Below are 19,545 nucleotides of genomic sequence, written 5' to 3' on the forward strand. Positions count from 1 at the left end.
CGGCGTGGCCTATGCCGAGGGCCTAGACGCTGACGGCCGGGTCTACGCCGAGGGCCGGGTCTACGCCGATGGCCCACGTGGCTCTGCCGAGGTGGATCTTTCTCGAGGAGCTACGCCGAGGTAGCCTCCGTCGACGGCCCAATGTGGATACGCCGAGGGTTTCCGGCCGTCGGCGTAGTGGGCCAAGAAAAAGAGAGAGGCTATAAAAAACAATCTAGGTTTTCTCGCCCCCTCGTCGGCGACGTCAACGGTTTGTGCCTCCTCTGGCGGCCCTTGGGGCCTTGGAGATGCGGCTAACCATGTCCCATCGCTGACGGGTTGGTTTCCGTTATCTTCTTAAGTAGTTCTAGTGTCTTCTTGGGGAAAGGTGGGATGTTGGCGACATCCCAAAGGCGGAATAAGGTTCTCCCCGTCTTATTCGTACTCTATCAGTGTGCCTAGCTCCAGTGGAGGGTGCATGGAATTATGTGCGTGGTGACTCTTCCACAATATGGTCCGTCTTTGTCGGTTTGGTTATAGGTTTGGTTCTTTTGATATAGGGTTCTCATCATCGGCATTGGTATTTAGGGTCTTGGCACAACGATTTTCGGCCTTTCTACCACAATAAACTCTATTTTACCGGCTTTATTTGGCCCCGGTGATGGAGAGGTGAAGACGGTGGCGCGCCTTGGTCTAGCTCCAAGTTGTTTGTTGGACAAATATTAAAGCTAAACGTCCATTTCATTGTGAACGGTGGGAGCATAGGCTTTGACATTCATTTTGAAAATCTGAGGCTAATACTATCTGCATTTGGTAAAGCTTGAGTTCTTTGGTAGATATTTATGTCCGTGTAGAAGTAAACTTGAGTAGATGTTTGTCTTGTGAAGCGCGAAAAGTTATTTTGGATCCTGGGCACTAGTGCTCTCATTGTATTAAAAATTAAAAAATTATACTTATATGTTCAGAAAAATTATGGAACAAAATTCTAAAAGGAGTTGATGATGAATCCCACTAACATACAAAATGTCAATTACAAATGTTTTGTTTTCTGAGCTACACTAAAATGATAAAGTCTGATTGTTTATGGAGATTTGAATCACTATATTTAGATCCACACATTTGTTATTTTTGTGTAGCTTAAAATACAAATCATTTTCGGTCGATAGTTTACACGTTTGTAGAATACAGTGATCGAAAATGCGTCTGCCACCCTTTTCAGCACGCAGTGGCGGAGGATCCTTTGGGCAGGGTAGGGCGGCTGCCCTACCTTAATTTTTGTGCAAAACTTGTATATATGTATTCATCTGTTGATGTGTTTTGTCTGGAGATTTCTCAGTCTACGTGTGTCGTCTTTGGAGTAGAAAGAGAAGGGAAAAGAGATGCGTTGGGCGTTGGCTACTAGTCTTTTCCACTGGGCCAACTGGGTTGGGTCAGTGTGCAGCTTCGTGCGGCTCAACCGATCGGGAAGCCACGACCGCATGAAAGAAACCCATGATTGCCCAGCCACGAAAATTAAAACGAGACGATGCGGCGGCGCAGGAACCCTGGCGGCTAGCGGAGCGCAGGAGCACTGCGCCGGCAGGCAGATCGGCGCCAGCAGTAAGGGGCGCAATGACGTCGAAATAGTGCGGTGGCGGCCGGGGAAAAATCTTCACCGGTGTCCAGGTCCCAGCTCACCCAGGCTTTCCCTTATAGGGTTATATCTCATTCTCGTTTTCTATTCATAGGATTAAATACTTATCCTTGTTGAACATTTTGCATCAATTTTTTCTTATGCTCTAGATTTCTTTTTTTTTATTTTGCAAAATTCTTAGTACTCTAGATTTCGCCCGACCTTAATTTTTTTCCGTCCTCCGCCACTGCAAGCAGGGCAATGCAAAGTGACCGGGCTGTCCGCGGAGACGCAAACCTGACCCAAATATGCGCCTCGGATGTGTCTCTGCCGAACGCTCGACGGACGCGGAAAGTGTCCGCTCGCGTCTGGCGGACGTTTCGTCGGGCACGCCTGGCAGCGACCCTGCATCGATGCGTCCTCTCAAACGCGCCAGCGACTGGCGCCGCTGCGTCGCTTCGGCAGTCTGCGCCACGTTAATGGTGACGCCCACCTCCGCCAACCACGTTAATGGCGACGCCACGCGTCCCACGGCCACCGCATGCCGTCGGCCTATATAAAGGGGCGCGCGTTCTTCTTCCTAATCCACTCCTCCAAAGAAACCCTAGCCGCAACAAAGCTCGACCGTAGCGCCGCCTAGGTGTTCCTGCGACGCAGCCAGGCCCGCGAGGAAGTCCATGGCCGGTCCTGGTGGCCGGCGAAGCGGTCGAGGCCGCGGCCCAGGGCGCCCCCGTGGCCGGGACAGGGGCTGCCGTGGTGGAGCAGCTACGACCCCACGCTCGCTGTCGCCTGCGCCCTCCTCGTCCTCGCAGGACGAGCGCTGCTTCGAGTTCCTCCTCCGCATCGACGACGACCCACTCGCCATCAAGCGGCTCCCGGACAAGTTCGCCGAGTTCGTCGGCAGCGTCGAGCCGGCGCAGTTGCAGCTACGGGAGGCCAGCTGCAACTTCTGCCGCTGGACCGTGGATGTCTTGTTCGACGGGCAGGGCAAGATGTACCTGCACACGGGGTGAGACAAGTTCGCCCGTGACCTCGCGCTCGAGCCCGGCTGCCAGCTCACCTTCCTCTACGAGGGGGACAGCGAGATGATCGTCAAGGTGTTCGATGACACAGCCTGCAGCAGGCACTACCACACCGGCGAATCCGGCTCGGACACCGATAGTTAGAACGTCGAGTGTTCTTTCTTTGCAGCGAATCTGGCTATAGGCCAGACGAAACCAGTAGTGGATGTCTCTGTCTGTTCTTCCTCGGTAGAACCAACAAGGGCACCGTCTCCTTCCGCTGAATTTTCCAGTTTGTGTGATTGGGTGTGCCCTCGAATGTTCTTCCTTGGCAGCGAACATACGGAAATCAACACAACTGGTTTCTTTAAAAAAAATTATATTTGTGTCGACCATGGTTCAAACTATGTGTTAGTTTGTGTAAACCATGTTCCAAACTATGTGTTAGTTTGTATAAAATCATGTTTCAATATGTAATATTTGGAACTATGTTTAAATGGAGAAGAGAAAAAAAAGAAAAAAATGGGTCACCCCGCTTGAGCAGCCCCCAGACGCAAATGGACGCGCGGACAAAAACGGTCATTTTAGCGTTCGCAGCGCTACGCAAACGGACGCTCGTGGATATTAAAATGCGTCGGGCCGCTAGAGATGCCATCCTACAAATATGATAAAATAGCTTTTGCTTTTTCTTTTTGAGAGAATGAAATAGCTTTTAGGGCCTACATGTGTCAAACATACCTCTCCGCGCGGCATCGCTCTGTCTCGCGCGAAAGACCACGCACCCGCTCTAGAATTTCAGCCGCGGCTCGTCCTGCCTCCCCAATTCCACTTCGCCCCTGCCACCCAGATTTGGCCCACCATTGCGCTGCGCCGGGACGATTTAACCCTCCGGTGTTGGTTCTGCATCGCCACGCCGGGCCGGTTTACCCTCAGCCGTCGCGTCGTGCTTCCACGTCACAGTGGATCACCCCTTATGACGAGGCTTGCATTGCGTGAAGATTCATAAGTGGAGTTCGAAGCAAATGGCCGCGAGTACAACTATGGACCAGTTCTTTTGAGCTTTGGCTTGTGCATAAGTCCACCTTGGCTTAGCTGTCCAGAGAAACAGCTGTGAAAATAAGCTCTTGAAAAACAGCAATCCAGTTCTTTTTAGCTTCTAGTGTTCAAGCTTATTGTTTGAGTTGTCTGGTGAAAAGTCCATAATGCCCTAGGATGAATTTGTTATCTGTTTTTGAGTTATCTTGTATTGTTCTTTGCATGTATGCTCGTAATTTAATTTTTCAAAAGTCATAAAGTGTTAAATATTCCAATAGAAATATCAGGTCGTTGTTACTTGATTGCAACTCAAATAGAAGGAAGCGTATAATGTTATATAACTAGTTTAAAGATTGCATATGTTTATGGTGTTCAGAGCTTGCACTTGCTCTCATCATGTACCAAAACTGAACCATCAGTGCGCCCTCCGCAACGAATTCCTGCCCGCTGAATGCACGCATAGTCAGAAGTCAGGTCAAGATGAATAGCGCATGAACTGAATGAACGAGGTCTGGTAGTACTCTGTTTCTGCCACTGCTGGCGGCGAGCAGATGCTAGCCGGCACCATCAAGCAGCCGGGCTGGAGGATTCGATCGGCCGGACATGCAGGGATATGTCCAGCATAGGTGAGGGGCAGCGGCGGCGCTGCTGCTTGGGCGCTGCAGTAGATCGAGCCCCGGCCGGCTAGCTCAAGCTGGGATCGATCCGGGCCGACGAGCTAGGGGCTGGCCGCGAGCTCCATGAAATTGGAACAGGGTTGGCAGGGGATGGCGAGTCTGGAGTTGCCTGTGACAGCGGCGGCGGGCGGGTGCGCTGGCGTCCGGAGTTGCCTGTGACGGCGGCGGCGGATGGGTACGAGGGGAGGAAACCTAGCTATGAGAAATCAGATTGCGCTCGTGGAGAAACGGTTCTCCTCTCAGTGCGGCGCGGTGGCATTTGGAGTAAATAGCATGGAAAACAGGGGTCGAGGGATATACCGTTTCGGCCAGAGTTCGGGAAGCCACGGGAAACTGGGGGTACCCAGCTTTTCCCAATCGTGAAGAAAACGTGGAAGCCGGCTGTCCGAGGAAACGGCTTAAAATCGAGTTCTTTTTAGCTTAAGCTTATTTTCACCTCTAAGCCAGTCAAAAGCTCCAAAAGAACTGGGCCCCAGGTGGCAAACATTTATGAAGTCGGTTGCCAAACCAAAAGGTAAGAAACAAACTCAATTTCACAATGTATAAGCGGTGGCTAGGAAAGATGTGGAGAGGGCATTTGAGATTTTGCAACCCCAATTTGCTATCGTGTGAGGGCCGGCGAGGTTTTGGGAGTAAGAGTGCCTTTGGTATGTCATGAACGCATGTGTGATCATGCATAACATGATCATAGAGGCCGATCGTGGCAAAGATGTAGACCACACACCAGTACGAATTGATGGCGGTGCCCGTGCAAGTGAGAACGACTCCACAAAGGGTAGCTCATTTCATTGCTTCATATCAGGCGATTCAGCCCAATGATGCGCACGCTGAGCTCCAGCAAGATCTCATGGTGGAGTATGGACAACAATAGGTGAGCTACTTCATTTGTTGTATTTGTTGATGAACAACCTTGTTGTATTTGTTGGAACATTTATTCTTTTATTGCCTGTGTGCTATTTGCTTGTGTTGTAAAACAAACAAACTCGACAATTATTATTGATTTAATTTAAATTGTTTGATCTTGTTAAGTGCATACGAAATTGCGAATGTTGTTTGTGCTGGCTCCGCGCGTACCGCGATTTTACAACGCCATATTATAGAGCTGCCGCTGAAGATGTTCTTATAAGATCAATCACACACCGTGACATGCGAAAATGAGAGGTTTAAACAAATTCAGTGAGTATTGTCTTAGCAGCCTTGGCAGTGGGTGCGTCGGGCTAGACGTTATAGTAATGTACAATGACGATTCATTTGATCTGTTTTAGGGCCTGTTTGTTGTGGCTGGCTGTGGCTGGCTGTGGGTGCTGTGCAGAAAAACTGCTGTCTAGGAGAAACTGCTTTTCTGAGTGGAAGTCTTTGGCAAACCAGCTGGCTGTCTGGCTGTAAACTGTTGAATTGTCTGAAACACCCTTATATTCATGTAGGGTGTATTTGGTAGCACATGTATGTGATGAGATAGTGAGGATACCACCTCAATTGATTTTACCACTAATTCAGTATTGAAACAAAGCTAGACTATATGTAAGTATAAAATACACACTTTATAAAATACACACTAATTCAATATTCCATAAAATACACACTCATTTAATATTCTGTATTTAACTAGTTGTTTTTTTTTGCAAAAAGGAACACCTTTTTTGCAAAAAGGCCCTAAAACAGAGCACAAAAAATCAATCAGCTCCTCCAGCCTCCAGCTCGATCTGCACGGTAGTCCGGCGGTCAGCGACCAGGCGGCATCCAGGGGCGGCGGACGGTGTCCAGGGGCAGCGGACGGCGTCCAGGGGAAGCGGTCGGCGGCGTCCAGGGGCAGCGACCGGCGGCGAGCGGCGTCCAGGGCGACTAGGGGACGGGTGGCGGCGGCGGGCAGCGAGCAGCGTCCAGGGCGGCTAGGGGAGGGGTGGCGGCGGCGGGCGGCGGCGCGGCGAGCGGCGTCCGTGGCGGCCGGGGAGGTGATGGCCGGGCGGCGCAGGCGCCTGGGGCGGCGGCGGGCGGCCCGGGGGCCGCGGCAGCGGGCGGCCAGGGGAGGGGCACGGGAGCGAGCATCAGGAGGTGTGGTTCTATTTCGGGAGGGGCAAGAAAATGCTCGGTTCGGCACGGGCCGGGCTGTTCCTGCGGTGGCATTTTTTCGGTAATTTGAAGCAACGATATGACCTAAACTGTAACCTCCTTCGGTTGACTTGCGGGGAAGCTCGGGAAGCACCTAAAACGGTGCTTTTTCCCATCTGAAGGAAAACGTCTGGCTTTTGGAAAAGCTCACCGCGCAGTCGAGCCCTTTGGCTCGTTTGAGCTGCTTATTTTCGTGGAAAGCCTCCAAAAGCTACAACAAACAGGCCCTTAATTTGTTTGGGTCGAGTTGTGCACATAATTTAGATTGTGTTATGGTCTAGCGGGCTAGTTTTTCTAGCAGCGTGATCCAGAACGGAGATCCATTCGGTCCGTTTTATTCGACATGTGAACATAATTTGGGGCGCGGTCTGGTATGGCTGGTCAGTTTCACCAAGGGGGAGGGGGCAAAATGGTGACCCATTCGGTAGCGACGCCACTCATTTTGTCCGCGCTAGCCATTTTAGCCAACACTGGCCAGTTGGCCTTTGGAATTTAAATTTGATCATCATATTTTCAACAAAATGAGAGCAATAATTAAAATAAATGTTGTTCATAAAAAATCACAACCACACAACCACATAGTTTCACAAACAAGACAATTCAAATCAAATGAGACAATATGCTCAATCATATGGGCTTGAAGGATGTCAACTCCGGTAATGCGTGTGGTCTTCTGCGTTGCTCAAAATGGGGGAAATAGTTGCAACGACGGCCGAGGATGGCAACAACCGGCAAGCTCTTCTAGCGGCGGTGCAAAACAGTGGCAAAAGAATGTGGTTCCTGGACAGCATAATCCGCTGGAACTGGCGATGGCAACAGGGCCGGGCCTAGGAATTCAGGGGCCCGGTGCGAAACAAAAATACCAGGCCTTTTTATCAAAACAAGCTATAACAAAATGCATAAAATAATGTGCGAGTGTCACGGATAGTGGATATGTGATTATTGGTGGATTTTCTTTTTCTCACAGAAAGTTGCCAGGAATTAATGTTGTCCAGCAAAAAGATATAGATGAGAAGTTCATTTCAAAATTATTGTGCCCTCTTATCTGATCATGCAAATTATAAAAGCATAATTTGCATTGGAAATTTGTTAATTAAGTACAAAAATAAATGGTGGATAGTGTAGAAGATATTTTCATGCATTAAGCAAGCATGGAACAACATAAATTATTGACCAAAATTTGGATCTGTTTGGATTGCATAGTTGGGTATTTGCGAGGGGTTAGTGGCAGATAAAATTTATCTGTAACGACCTAGCAAGTTGTACTCAAGCAATGACCTCTCCATTTATGGTTTAGATACGGAGTACTTCGTAGTAGATACTAGTACTTGATGCAGAAAGGAGGGACGATCGAGGCATCGTTTATTAATGCTCGCATGCACCTGCTGCGCATGAGCCGTGGTGAGGATTGAGATTAACCCTTGGGCCTTTTCTTCCCTTATTTTTTCCGATTACTGCTTGATAGCTCTTTCTGCTTATAGCCCATATATATATATGCTGTGCATGCTGCGATGGGCCCCTGAATTTTTGGGGCCCAGTGCGACCGCACTGGTTGCACTGCCTCAGGACCGGGCCTGGATGGCAACGACGAGTCATAGCGCAAACGGCGGCGTAGCCTATGGTGGCGGCAAAGATGGTGGGCGAGGGTTTGGGGCAGGGACTTGTTTGTTTGTTTGTGTGTGTGTATTGTGTGCCACTGGCGGGAGGGCCTGGGGTGGTTAAGGGGTGGAGGCGCGCTGTCCGGCTCGATGCATCCATGGCATAAATTTTGTGGATGGATGGGTCGGTTCACCTGAGTCTGTCTGTTTGGATTGCGCCACTCGAGCGTGCGCTGCATGACCCTAGACCGCACGGACACTTCAGACGGACCACATGGGTCACCGCCGCTAGAGATGCCCTAATAGTACTCCTTCACGTGTACGGTCGTTGGATCCTAGAGGGATGCATTCATCTGCACATGTGTGTCTAGGGGGCGGCCCTAGCTGGCGCTCGATCGTCAGATTTAAGAAAAACGATCGGTTTCCGACAGCCTAATTAGGGAAAGCCGTGTTAGCAACCCTAAATTCGTATTTGAAAATTCAAAACGTTTTATCTCACAAACGACAACTCCGATTTAAGATCTATTTTCACCTATGAGTCGGTCTCGTCGAGATCTTCAAAACTAGCACCCATGTTAATATGTTTCGACAAACTTTTTTTCGGGCTATAGTTATCAACCCTCTCTATTTGAATAATCAACCCCTCCGTACTTGAGTGATCCAGGATAAATGTATAAAATTATCAACCTGATGCAGACTATTGAGGGAAAATTCTGCATGCATGCACAAAAAGACGAATCTGTTGATGTCAGCGGAATCTTTTCCAAATTTGAAAATTCAAAACGTTTTATCTCACAAATGACAACTCCAAATTAAGATTCGCTTTCACCTATGAGTCGGTCTCGACGAGATCTTCAAAACTAGCACCCATGTTGATATGTTTCGAGAAACTTTTTTTCGGGCTAAAAGTTATCAACCCTCTCTATCTGAATAATCAACCCCTCCGTACTTGAGTGATTAACGGGTAATGTATAAAATTATCAATCTGGTGCAGGCTATTGAGGGAAACTTCTGTATGCATGCACAAATAGACGAATATGCTGATGTTAGCAGAATCTTTTCCAAATTTGTAAATTCAAAATGTTTTAACTTTCAAACGACAACTCCAAATTAAGATTCGCTTTCACCAATAAATCCGTCTCTACGAGATCTTCAAAACTAGCACCCATGTTGATATGTTTCGAGGAACTTTTTTTCGGGCTAAAAGTTATCAACCCTTTCTATCTGAATAATCAACCCCTCCGTACTTGAGTGATCAACGGTAAATGTATAAAATTATCAACCCCAAAGTTAATTTTATTTGAAACAGTTTAGCGATTTTTTTTAGTTTAGAAGCTATCAACCCGTGTCCCGTTATTTATCAACGAGTAAATATAAATAACTACCAACCCTAAAAATCTAATTTTATTTCGAATATTTTGTCGACTCTTTTTTGTTTACAAGTTATCAACCCGGTGCCCCGTTATTTATCAATGGTAATTATAAATAACTACCAACCCTAAAAAGTATTCCATTTAGAATATTTTAGCGAACATTTTTTATTTTACAAGCTATCAACCTGGTGCCTCGTTATTTATCAACGGTAAATATAAATAAATAATAACCCTAAAAATTATTTCATTTAGAATATTTTAGCGACTCTCTTTTAGTTTACAAGCTATCAACCCGGTGACCCGCTATTTATCAATGGTAAATATAAATAAAAATCAACCCTAAAATTTTAATTTAATTTAAAATATGTAGCGACTCTTTTTTTTGTTTACAAGTTATCAACCCGGTGCCCCGTTATTTATCAACGGTAAATATAAATACCTAGCAACCCTAAATTTCATTTAGAAATATTTTAGCAACTTTTGTTAGCTTACACTTAAAACAGTATTTAATTTGAGTAGCAAGTGGTAGTTCATTTGAGTTGCAAGTGGATCTTCCCACCCGTTATTTTCCCCCTTAAAAACCACTGGCCCGTGTTATCACCAGAATTTGACCGAGTCAGAGGTGGGCCGCGATCAAGATGGATTTGAAGAATATACATGGAAGAAATATGTGAATCGGCCTTTATATGCAAAATATGGGCTAGTTGGCCCGTGTATCTGTAACATAGTAGATTACATGTCGTTTTAGTTAGAGTTGGCTTCGTGCACGGTTGGGATTATTCCCACGTTAGAAAGTCCCCCGGACTATAAATATGTATCTAGGGTTTATGAAATAAACAACAACCAACGTTCAACCAACAAATCAATCTCGGCGCATCGCCAACTCCTTCGTCTCGAGGGTTTCTACCGGTAAGCAACATGCTGCCTAGATCGCATCTTGCGATCTAGGCAGCACAAGCTTTATGTTGTTCATGCGTTGCTCGTACTGAAGCCTTTTTGATGGCGAGCAACGTAGTTATCATAGATGTGTTAGGGTTAGCATAGTTCTTTGTGTAACATGCTATCGTAGTGTAACCCTTGCATATCTAGCCGCCCTTACACCTATCTTAGGTGTAGGGGCGGCACCCCGCTTGATCATTATTTAGTAGATCCGATCCGTTACGGTTGCTCCTTGTTCATCAAGGATTAGTTTAATATCTGCAATAGTTAGGCCTTACAAAGGGTTGGAGGATCCAGCGGCACGTAGGGTGTCGTTTGCTAGTCCTAGACAGGATGTTCCGGGGATCAACCTCGTGTTGGTTTTTAGGCCCTATCTAGGATCGGCTTACGATCTCCGTGCGTGGCCGCGAGGCCCAATCGTGAGTAGGATGATCCGATTATGCGGTGAAAACCCTAAATCGTCGTAGATCGCATTATCTTTATCTTGATCAAGCAGGACCACCATATATTCGTGCACCTCGTACGAATCATGGGTGGATCGGCTCCTTGAGCCGATTCACGGGATAACTCCGAGAGCCGATCGAGGCTCGTATTTAATGTTTACGTGTATGCCATGCGAGAAACTAAGCGAGGCATCTCCATCACCTTCCCGACCAGGTATAGGTCAGGTGGCACGCCCTTGCATCAGCATCGGACGTGTGTACCGCAGGCTTTGCGGGCCGTCGCTCGGAGGGACCAGGGCTAGCCGCAGCCCTAAGTTGTTCCCGGCTCTACTGTGTTGCCCGTCGCTGCCCGCCGGTGGGTTTTGACCGCAACACATTCTGGCACGCCCAGTGGGACCAGCTTCGTCATCAACCACATCGCCATCTACATCTGAGATGGCGGACGGCATGCCAGTCACATACGAGGATCTGACCGACGAGCTCAAAAAGAAGTATGACGAGGTCAAAGCCATCCTCGAAGCCGACCTCATCGGCTCTTTTCACAGAACCCGTTCGCATGGCATCCGGTGGAAGGGGTTCTCACCGGAAGGCGCGCTCGATGGAGTGGACCTATCCGTCCCGTCAGAAGAACGTACCAGGTCCCTGCGCCAGGAGATTAGCTGCATGGTGACTCACTCGTTGCATCGCCATTCTGAGAGGCTGGTGAATACTTTGGAGCATGTTGCTTTTCGGATGGTCCAGGAGGTCATGAAGCATCAGCACTTTCTATTAGGACCAGCTCTCGGGACCTACCAAGGAGAAGTGCCACTTCAGCCCCGTCCACCGTCGTCATTCGCATTGGCGGCACCAGAAGTGCCTAATCCACCATCATGTGCCGCTGACACGGTTAAAGACACTTACCACAGGAGGTGCCAGCCAAGATACTCGTTCAACATCAACATGGTAGAACTGGGGCACCGCCCTGATGAGGGTGGAGACGAGGGCAGCTGCTCTCATAGCGAAGATAAGGAAGAAGCTGCTCCACGCGATCGGCCCCGACACTGCCAAAAGATCCTGGTGATGATCAAGATGGAAGCCGATTCTAGCGATCGGCCCGTATTATCCATACCACCTGCTCTCCCAAGTATGTGGCGTCGACCTCACAGTGACGGAAAGCTAGGGTATGGGTTTACATCGGCCGATGAGCTAGAGGAAGTCGACATTGGTCCCGGGGATAAGCCGCGACCGACTTTTATCGAGCAAGAAGTTAGATCCACAGCTCGGGGACAGATGATAGCTCGTTGAAGGAATACCCGCATTGCTTTGCATGGGATTACACGGAGATGCCTGGGTTGGACAGGAGCATCATTGAACACCGGCTCCCCCTTAAGAAAGGATTTCGGCCGTTCCAACAACGAGCACGTCAGATGAGGGCCAAAATTCTGGAAGAAGTCAAGAAAGAAATCGAGAAGATGTTGGCCGCCGGGTTCATCAGGCCATGCAGGTATGCTGAGTGGATCTCCGAGATCGTTCCCGTGGAGAAGAAGGACGGCCGATGGCGTGTGGCCATCGATTTCAGAGATCTCAATAGAGCCACTCCAAAGGACGAATATCCGATGCCGGTGGCAGAGACGTTGATAAATGCCGCTGCTGGCCACAAGGTGTTGAGCTTCATGGATGGCAACGCCGGCTATAACCAGATTTTCATGGCTCCAGAAGACATACACAAGACCGCATTCAGAGTACCAGGAGCAGTAGGTTTGTTTGAATATGTGGTCATGACCTTTGGGTTGAAGAATGCTGGTGCAACGTACCAACGAGCCATGAATTATATATTTCATGATCTGATCGGTAAGTTGGTGGAGATCTATATCGACGACGTGGTAGTCAAATCTGTCTCCATGGGGGGACACTTGGATGATTTACGGCGCGTCCTAGACCGAACTCGGAAATTCGGACTAAGAATGAATCTGAAGAAGTGTGCTTTTGGCGTGACGGCTGGTCAATTCCTAGGTTTTCTGGTTCATGAACGGGGAATTGAGATCGGCCTGAAAAGTCAGGAGGCGGTGCGCACCATGCAGCCGCCAACCACGAAGAAGGAGCTCCAACGTCTCATCGGCAAGATCAATTTTGTCCGACGATTCATCTCTAATCTGTCAGGACGAATCGAGCCGTTCATGGCACTGGTGAAGACTAAATCTGATGACGAGTTTCACCGGGGGCGGAACGACGAACGGGCGTTTGATGAGATTAAGCGGTATCCGACGACGCCGCTCGTGCTAGTTCCGCCCCGACAAGACAGAGCCGTTCTACATCTACTTATCGCAGGCCGACACATCCATCGCTTCGGTAGTGGTGCAACTCTACGAGGGCGTTGAAAAGGTCGTTTTCTACCTCAGCAGAAGGATGCTGGACCCGGAGACAAGATATCCTGAGGTCGAAAAACTTTGCCTCTGCCTGTTCTTTACCTGCACCAAGCTGCATCACAGCCTTTTGACGGCAGAGATCATCGTCATATGCAAGTCAGATGTTGTCAAGCACATGTTGTCGGCCCCTGTTTTTAAAGGCCGACTTGGTAAGTGGATGTTTGCGTTGTCAGAGTTCGATCTCCGGTATCAGCCTGCGAAAGCAGTCAAGGGACAAGCGTTGGCCGATCTTATCGCTGAACGGATCAGTACCAATATAGCAGCACTATCTATACGTGCATGAGCTATGTTCTTCGATGGATCGGTTTGTGACGATGGTTGTGGCATCGGCATTCTGCTCGTGTCGCCTCGGGGGGCAGAATATTCCTTCTCCATCAGATTGTCTACCCTTTGCACCAACAACGTAGCAGAATATGAGGCAATACGTAAGGGGATGGAGTTGCTACTGGAAGCCGGAGCCGAAGCGGTAGAGCTTTTTGGAGACTCCAAGTTGGTGATTAACCAGCTCACGGATGAATATAAGTGCGAAAGTGAATCGCTTTTCCCATATTGGGTGGAATACCGTGAGCTGATGACACAGTTTCGGTACATCAACTTTAATTGGGTCCCAAGATCCCAAAATACCGAGGCCAACAATCTCGCACAAATGGCGTCAGGCTATATAGATATATCTGACGGGTCGGAGGTTCAGGTACAATTCCTGGAACAGGATGATTGGAGAGCCGAAATCTTGAATTATTTAAAAGATTCGGCTCGGGGGGCACCTAAACGGATAAGGTACAAAGCCATGAAGTATGTCCTCATAGGAGACGATATGTTCTACAGGACGTTGGAAGGGTTACTACTCAAGTGCCTGGGGCCAACTGAGTCTAATCGGCTCTTACATGAGGTGCATGAAGGCGCCTGTGGAACTCATTAGTCGGCACATAAGATGAAGTGGTTAATCAGGCGATCAGGGTTTTATTGGCCCACCATGCTTGAAGATTGCTTCAATTATTACAAGGGGTGCCAAGCGTGCCAGATGTTCGGGAAGATTCGGATGGTACCAAGCATCGCCTATGAACCCTATCATCAAGCCTTGGCCGTTTCGGGGGTGGGGCATGGATATGATCGGCAAAATCCATCCGGCGTCGAGCAAAAAACATGAATGGATTTTGGTTATCACAGATTACTTCACCAAGTGGGTGGAAGCCGTCCCTGTGAAAAAGGTGAAATCAGAAGATGTGATCAAATTTGTGAAAGAACACGTCATTCATAGGTTCGGGATTCCCCAAACTATCACGACCGATGGAGGTTCGGTCTTTGTTTCTAAAGAGTTCAGGAAGTTCTGCGATGACATGGGGATTAAACTGATCCGATCATCTCCGTACTATGCTCAAGCTAATGGGCAAGTTGAAGCGTCCAATCAGAGTCTAATCAAGCTGATCAAGAGGAAAATTGACGAGAACCCTAGGGATTGGCATGAGAAGTTGTCAGAAGCGTTATGGGCCTACCGCATGTCGTGCCATGGAGCTATAAAGACTTCGCCGTATCAGCTTGTCTATGGACAGAAGCCGTATTGCCTTGGGAAATTACGGCCGGATCAAGACGTGTCACGTTTCGGAATGATCCGACAACCGAAGAATATGCAGCCTTGATGAGCGACACTATTGAGGACGCAACGTAGCTTAGGCTTTGGTCGTTGGAGAAGATTAAGGAGAACAAAGCCAGGGTGGCTCGTGCCTACAATAAAAAGGTTAGACCAAAGGAGTTTCAAGTTGGTGATCTAGTGTGGGAAGCTGTGTTGCCATTAGGAACCAGGGACAAGGCATATGGCAAATGGTCTCCTAATTGGCACGGTCCGTACAAAGTTGTCCAGGCCTTGAAGGGCAATGCATACATGTTGGAAGAGTTGGACGGCGAGAAGTTCCCAGTAGCTGTCAATGGTCAACACCTCAAGAAGTATTTCCCAAGCATGTGGGATGACGGGCAGTAAGATGTGAGGGCCGATTTAAAATCGGCCAGTAAAAAAAAAAATCACAGCCGATGCGCAGGCATCGACTTGAGAAAACGTATGGAGATAACAGTATGCAAATACAGCCGATGCACGGGCATCGACTTCAGAATAACAAAGCCGATACGCTGATATCGACTCTAGAGGAATAAGCTCAAATTAGCAAGTTAACGGAATCGGTTCAGACCAGAAATCATGATGTGTGAGACGAATCTCCTAGTGGTTGCTGAGGAGTTCAATCTGATGGTTTGGACGAGAATTAGGCCTATTGAGGCCTGTTGGACTGCGTGTTCAAGCAACAGCTTGGCCTCAGATCGCAATGCAAGCCGATGTTCTGCTATCGGCTCTCTGTATGGCAGCCCATTCGACGATCGGCAAGGTTGACGAGGAAGCGAAATTAATTGAGGGATATTTTCTTCATTAATAGGGGGATTTCTTACAAAGAAAGAGCCGATTGCTCAGGGAAGAAGAGGGCAAAAGCCAACTACTACTACTGATCTCTAATCTAGGGGCCGTTGCTGCCCTCATCGTCGCTGCCTCCGGCGCAGCTGCTGAGAGGCTCCTCATCGGAGTTTCCGTAGCCTTCTATAGGAGCCTCATCTTCCTCATCGTCGTCATCGCTGTCGTCGTCCCACCAGGTGCGGAGGCGCTTCGCTGGTGGGTAACCTTCGAGGGAGTCGTCGTCGTCCTCCTCCTCCTCCGCCTCCTCCTCGGAGGAGGTGAAATCGTCCCAGGAGAAGCAGTCGTCCTCGCTCTCCGCCTCCTCTTCTCCGTCGACGAGGAATTGAAGGTCGCCCTCTCCATCGGTCAGAGATTTGTCATCTTCGGACCAGATGGAGGAATCGTGTTCCTCCTTGTCCCACGTCGTTGGGGCGAGAATGTCGTGCGCCGCCAACGAGCCCCACTCCGGCGTCGGCTCGCGGGATGAGGAGGAATCAGAGAAGATCGACGAGGTGGAAGAGGAAGAAGAGGAAGACATGGCTATGAGAGATTGGGGGTTTTTTGGGTGCCGATGGCCAGAACAGAGCAAGGTGATGAAGTGGCAAACTGCTCAGAGCGGTTAAATAAAGGGGCTATAGTAGAAGTTCAAGGCCACAGCAGTTTCCGAGGAGGCGGTGCCCAAAGACAACGGTCAAATCGCGCGGAATAGTTGAGAAGACAGGGCATCATGATGAAGGATGCTGCGACGGTTCTGCTCTGCCACGACATGACCCAACGAAGGAAAAGCAGAGTGATTTTGGAATTACCAATTCCAAAACCAGGGGGGCATGTGTTATCACCAGAATTTGACCGAGTCAGAGGTGGGCCGCGATCAAGATGGATTTGAAGAATATACATGGAAGAAATATGTGAATCGGCCTTTATATGCAAAATATGGGCTAGTTGGCCCGTGTATCTGTAACATAGTAGATTACGTGTCGTTTTAGTTAGAGTTGGCTTCGTGCACGGTTGGGATTATTCCCACGTTAGAAAGTCCCCTGGACTATAAATATGTATCTAGGGTTTATGAAATAAACAACAACCAACGTTCAACCAACAAATCAATCTCGGTGCATCGCCAACTCCTTCGTCTCGAGGGTTTCTACCAGTAAGCAACATGCTGCCTAGATCGCATCTTGCGATCTAGGCAGCACAAGCTTTATGTTGTTCATGTGTTGCTCGTATCGAAGCCTTTTTGATGGCGAGCAACGTAGTTATCATAGATGTGTTAGGGTTAGCATAGTTCTTCGTGTAACATGCTATCGTAGTGCAACCCTTGCATATCTAGCCGCCCTTACACCTATCTTAGGTGTAGGGGCGGCACCCCGCTTGATCATTATTTAGTAGATCCGATCCGTTACGGTTGCTCCTTGTTCATCAAGGATTAGTTTAATATCTGCAATAGTTAGGCCTTACAAAGGGTTGGAGGATCCAGCGGCACGTAGGGTGTCGTTTGCTAGTCCTAGACAGGATGTTCCGGGGATCAACCTCGTGTTGGTTTTTAGGCCCTATCTAGGATCGGCTTACGATCACCGCGCGTGGCCGCGAGGCCCAATCGTGAGTAGGATGATCCGATTATGCGGTGAAAATCCTAAATCGTCGTAGATCGCATTATCTTTATCTTGATCAAGCAGGACCACCATATATTCGTGCACCTCGTACGAATCATGGGTGGATCGGCTCCTTGAGCCGATTCACGGGATAACCTGAGAGCCGATCGAGGCTCGTATTTAATGTTTACGTGTATGCCATGCATAAAACTAAGCGAGGCATCTCCATCACCTTCCCGACCGTGTATAGGTCAGGTGGCACGCCCTTGCATCAAGCATCGGACGTGTGTACCAGAAGCTTTGCGGGCCGTCGCTCGGAGGGACCAGGGCCAGCCGCAGCCCTAAGTTGTTCCCGGCTCTACTGTGTTGCCCGTCGCTGCCCGCCGGTGGGTTTTGACCGCAACAGCCCGAAAAAGGGAATTGCAAAAGGACCCCATTAAATATGAATTATCGTATGAAAATAAAACCCAAAAAGAGAATTGCAAAAAGAGAATTGAGAGTCTGCCTCGTGCTGAAGAAAAAGAGTGAGATGCTATGTGTATGCATGCAACAACTTATGAAAGAGAGCTGAAAAGTTGGCTCATTAAATGCAAATCCATGAGATGCTCTGTGCATGTGCATGCATGCAGTGTGAACGCTCTTGGCTGCATACAACTTGCAAAGTAGTAATACAAGGTGTTAGTGTGAACATGTGTGAACGCAATTAAAACACTACATGATAAAAAGGGAATTGATTCGCGCTTTCGCGCGAGCGCTCCGCGCCGACAGAAACCGATCGCTCGAGCGAGCGATTGCCAGGGAGGGGATTCGGTGTCTAGGGGGTTCGCTAACTAGGGAGTTCTTGTTCAAAAAAAAAAAACTAGGGATTTGTTTTTCTTAATTCACGTTTTTCAAAACTTTAGATCGCCGTTAGCCTCTCCCAAAACTTTAATACTATACTACTTCTATGATCCTTCTTGGTTGACTAACTGAAATGTAGGTTACAAACTTACAACACTCTAGTTGGCAAGTTTGCTTAAATGTATAATTAAATAACTAAGTCATTATTATCTAGCCATATCAAATGGCACGATCCACGTGTTTTCTTATCTAGAGGGTAAAAAAGATTTATATCCAAGATCTTTGCAAATTAGCCAACCTAAATTACGTGATGTAGCTGTTTTGGGACCAAAATGGTTAAATCATTTCAGTCTAGCCAGCCCAATTGTCATGTTATGTACTTTAGTTAAGCCATTTTTTAATGAATTTTGGGAGGAGCCAAAACTGATCTAAAATTTGGGAAAATAGCCATTCAGTCCAAGAACTCTTAGCTAGGCTGCCATGGTCCAGAAATTAAGAAAAACTGTCCTCGGAAATTAATTACGCGCAGCAGACGGACGTACCAGTCCGGCTCACATGACACGGGATAGTGCAGCCCGTACGTGCCGACAGCGTCATGACCCGCCGGATGGATCTGTGTCATGCATGTGCTCGCGCGGTGGTACATCGCCGTTGCCGTTGCGTCGTCTCGCCATCCGTTGCGACCCAACACTCCTTCGTCTTAATTTCCTATCGCTTTTCTTGATCAGGAATGGCTCGTGCCACTAGTACTTTAGTACTGTGCCAGTGTCAACTGTAACAGCGCCAGTTTCTGTCGTAACAACGCAGGACCACGCAGGCAGCATCACATCGAGGACCAGCGGTGAAGATACATGTCATGATCGATCCATCGCCTTCATTGCTCCCGAGTCACGGGTGACACCCACATTTACCGTACCGAGTTGGAGTTCTCGAATGCAAATGTAGCAGCTGATTTTGATAGCAGGCAGGTAAAGCGAAAATTCTAAACGGAGGCCAAGCTACATGTTGCAAACACTTAAATTCGTGTTTCAAAGTTTTAAAATCTTTGAAAGAAAATTGTAGAGATAGCCAATGATGTATAGTGTAAAATCTCAATACAAACTGCTTCATATTCTAGGCTACACAAAATGACAAATTTTGACAAATTTTATAGTGAATAGTACACATTTAATGCTATAAAATTTCTCACGTTTTGTCAATTTCGCGCAGCCTAGAATACAAATTAGTTTGTATTGAGATTTTACACCATACTAGCATTCATCATTGATTACCTCTAGAATATTTCATCGGATTTTTTTGACCCTTTGAAATACGAATTTTGAGTGTTCGAAAATAAAGAGCTACATGTAGCTCAGCCTCTAAAAGACCACACTCTAAAGTAAAAGTTCTATTTCCACGGGCGTGTATGTTCATCAGCTACGCACTCAATTTCTCATCGTTGTTAAATCAGTCGACGGTCAGGTTCGTGGATGAAGTATGCATATTTCAGTTTCTAAGTCAGCTTAGCAATA

The sequence above is a fragment of the Lolium rigidum genome, chromosome 7 (genome assembly GCF_022539505.1).
Source record: "Lolium rigidum isolate FL_2022 chromosome 7, APGP_CSIRO_Lrig_0.1, whole genome shotgun sequence".
In the NCBI taxonomy this organism is placed as follows: domain Eukaryota; kingdom Viridiplantae; phylum Streptophyta; class Magnoliopsida; order Poales; family Poaceae; genus Lolium; species Lolium rigidum.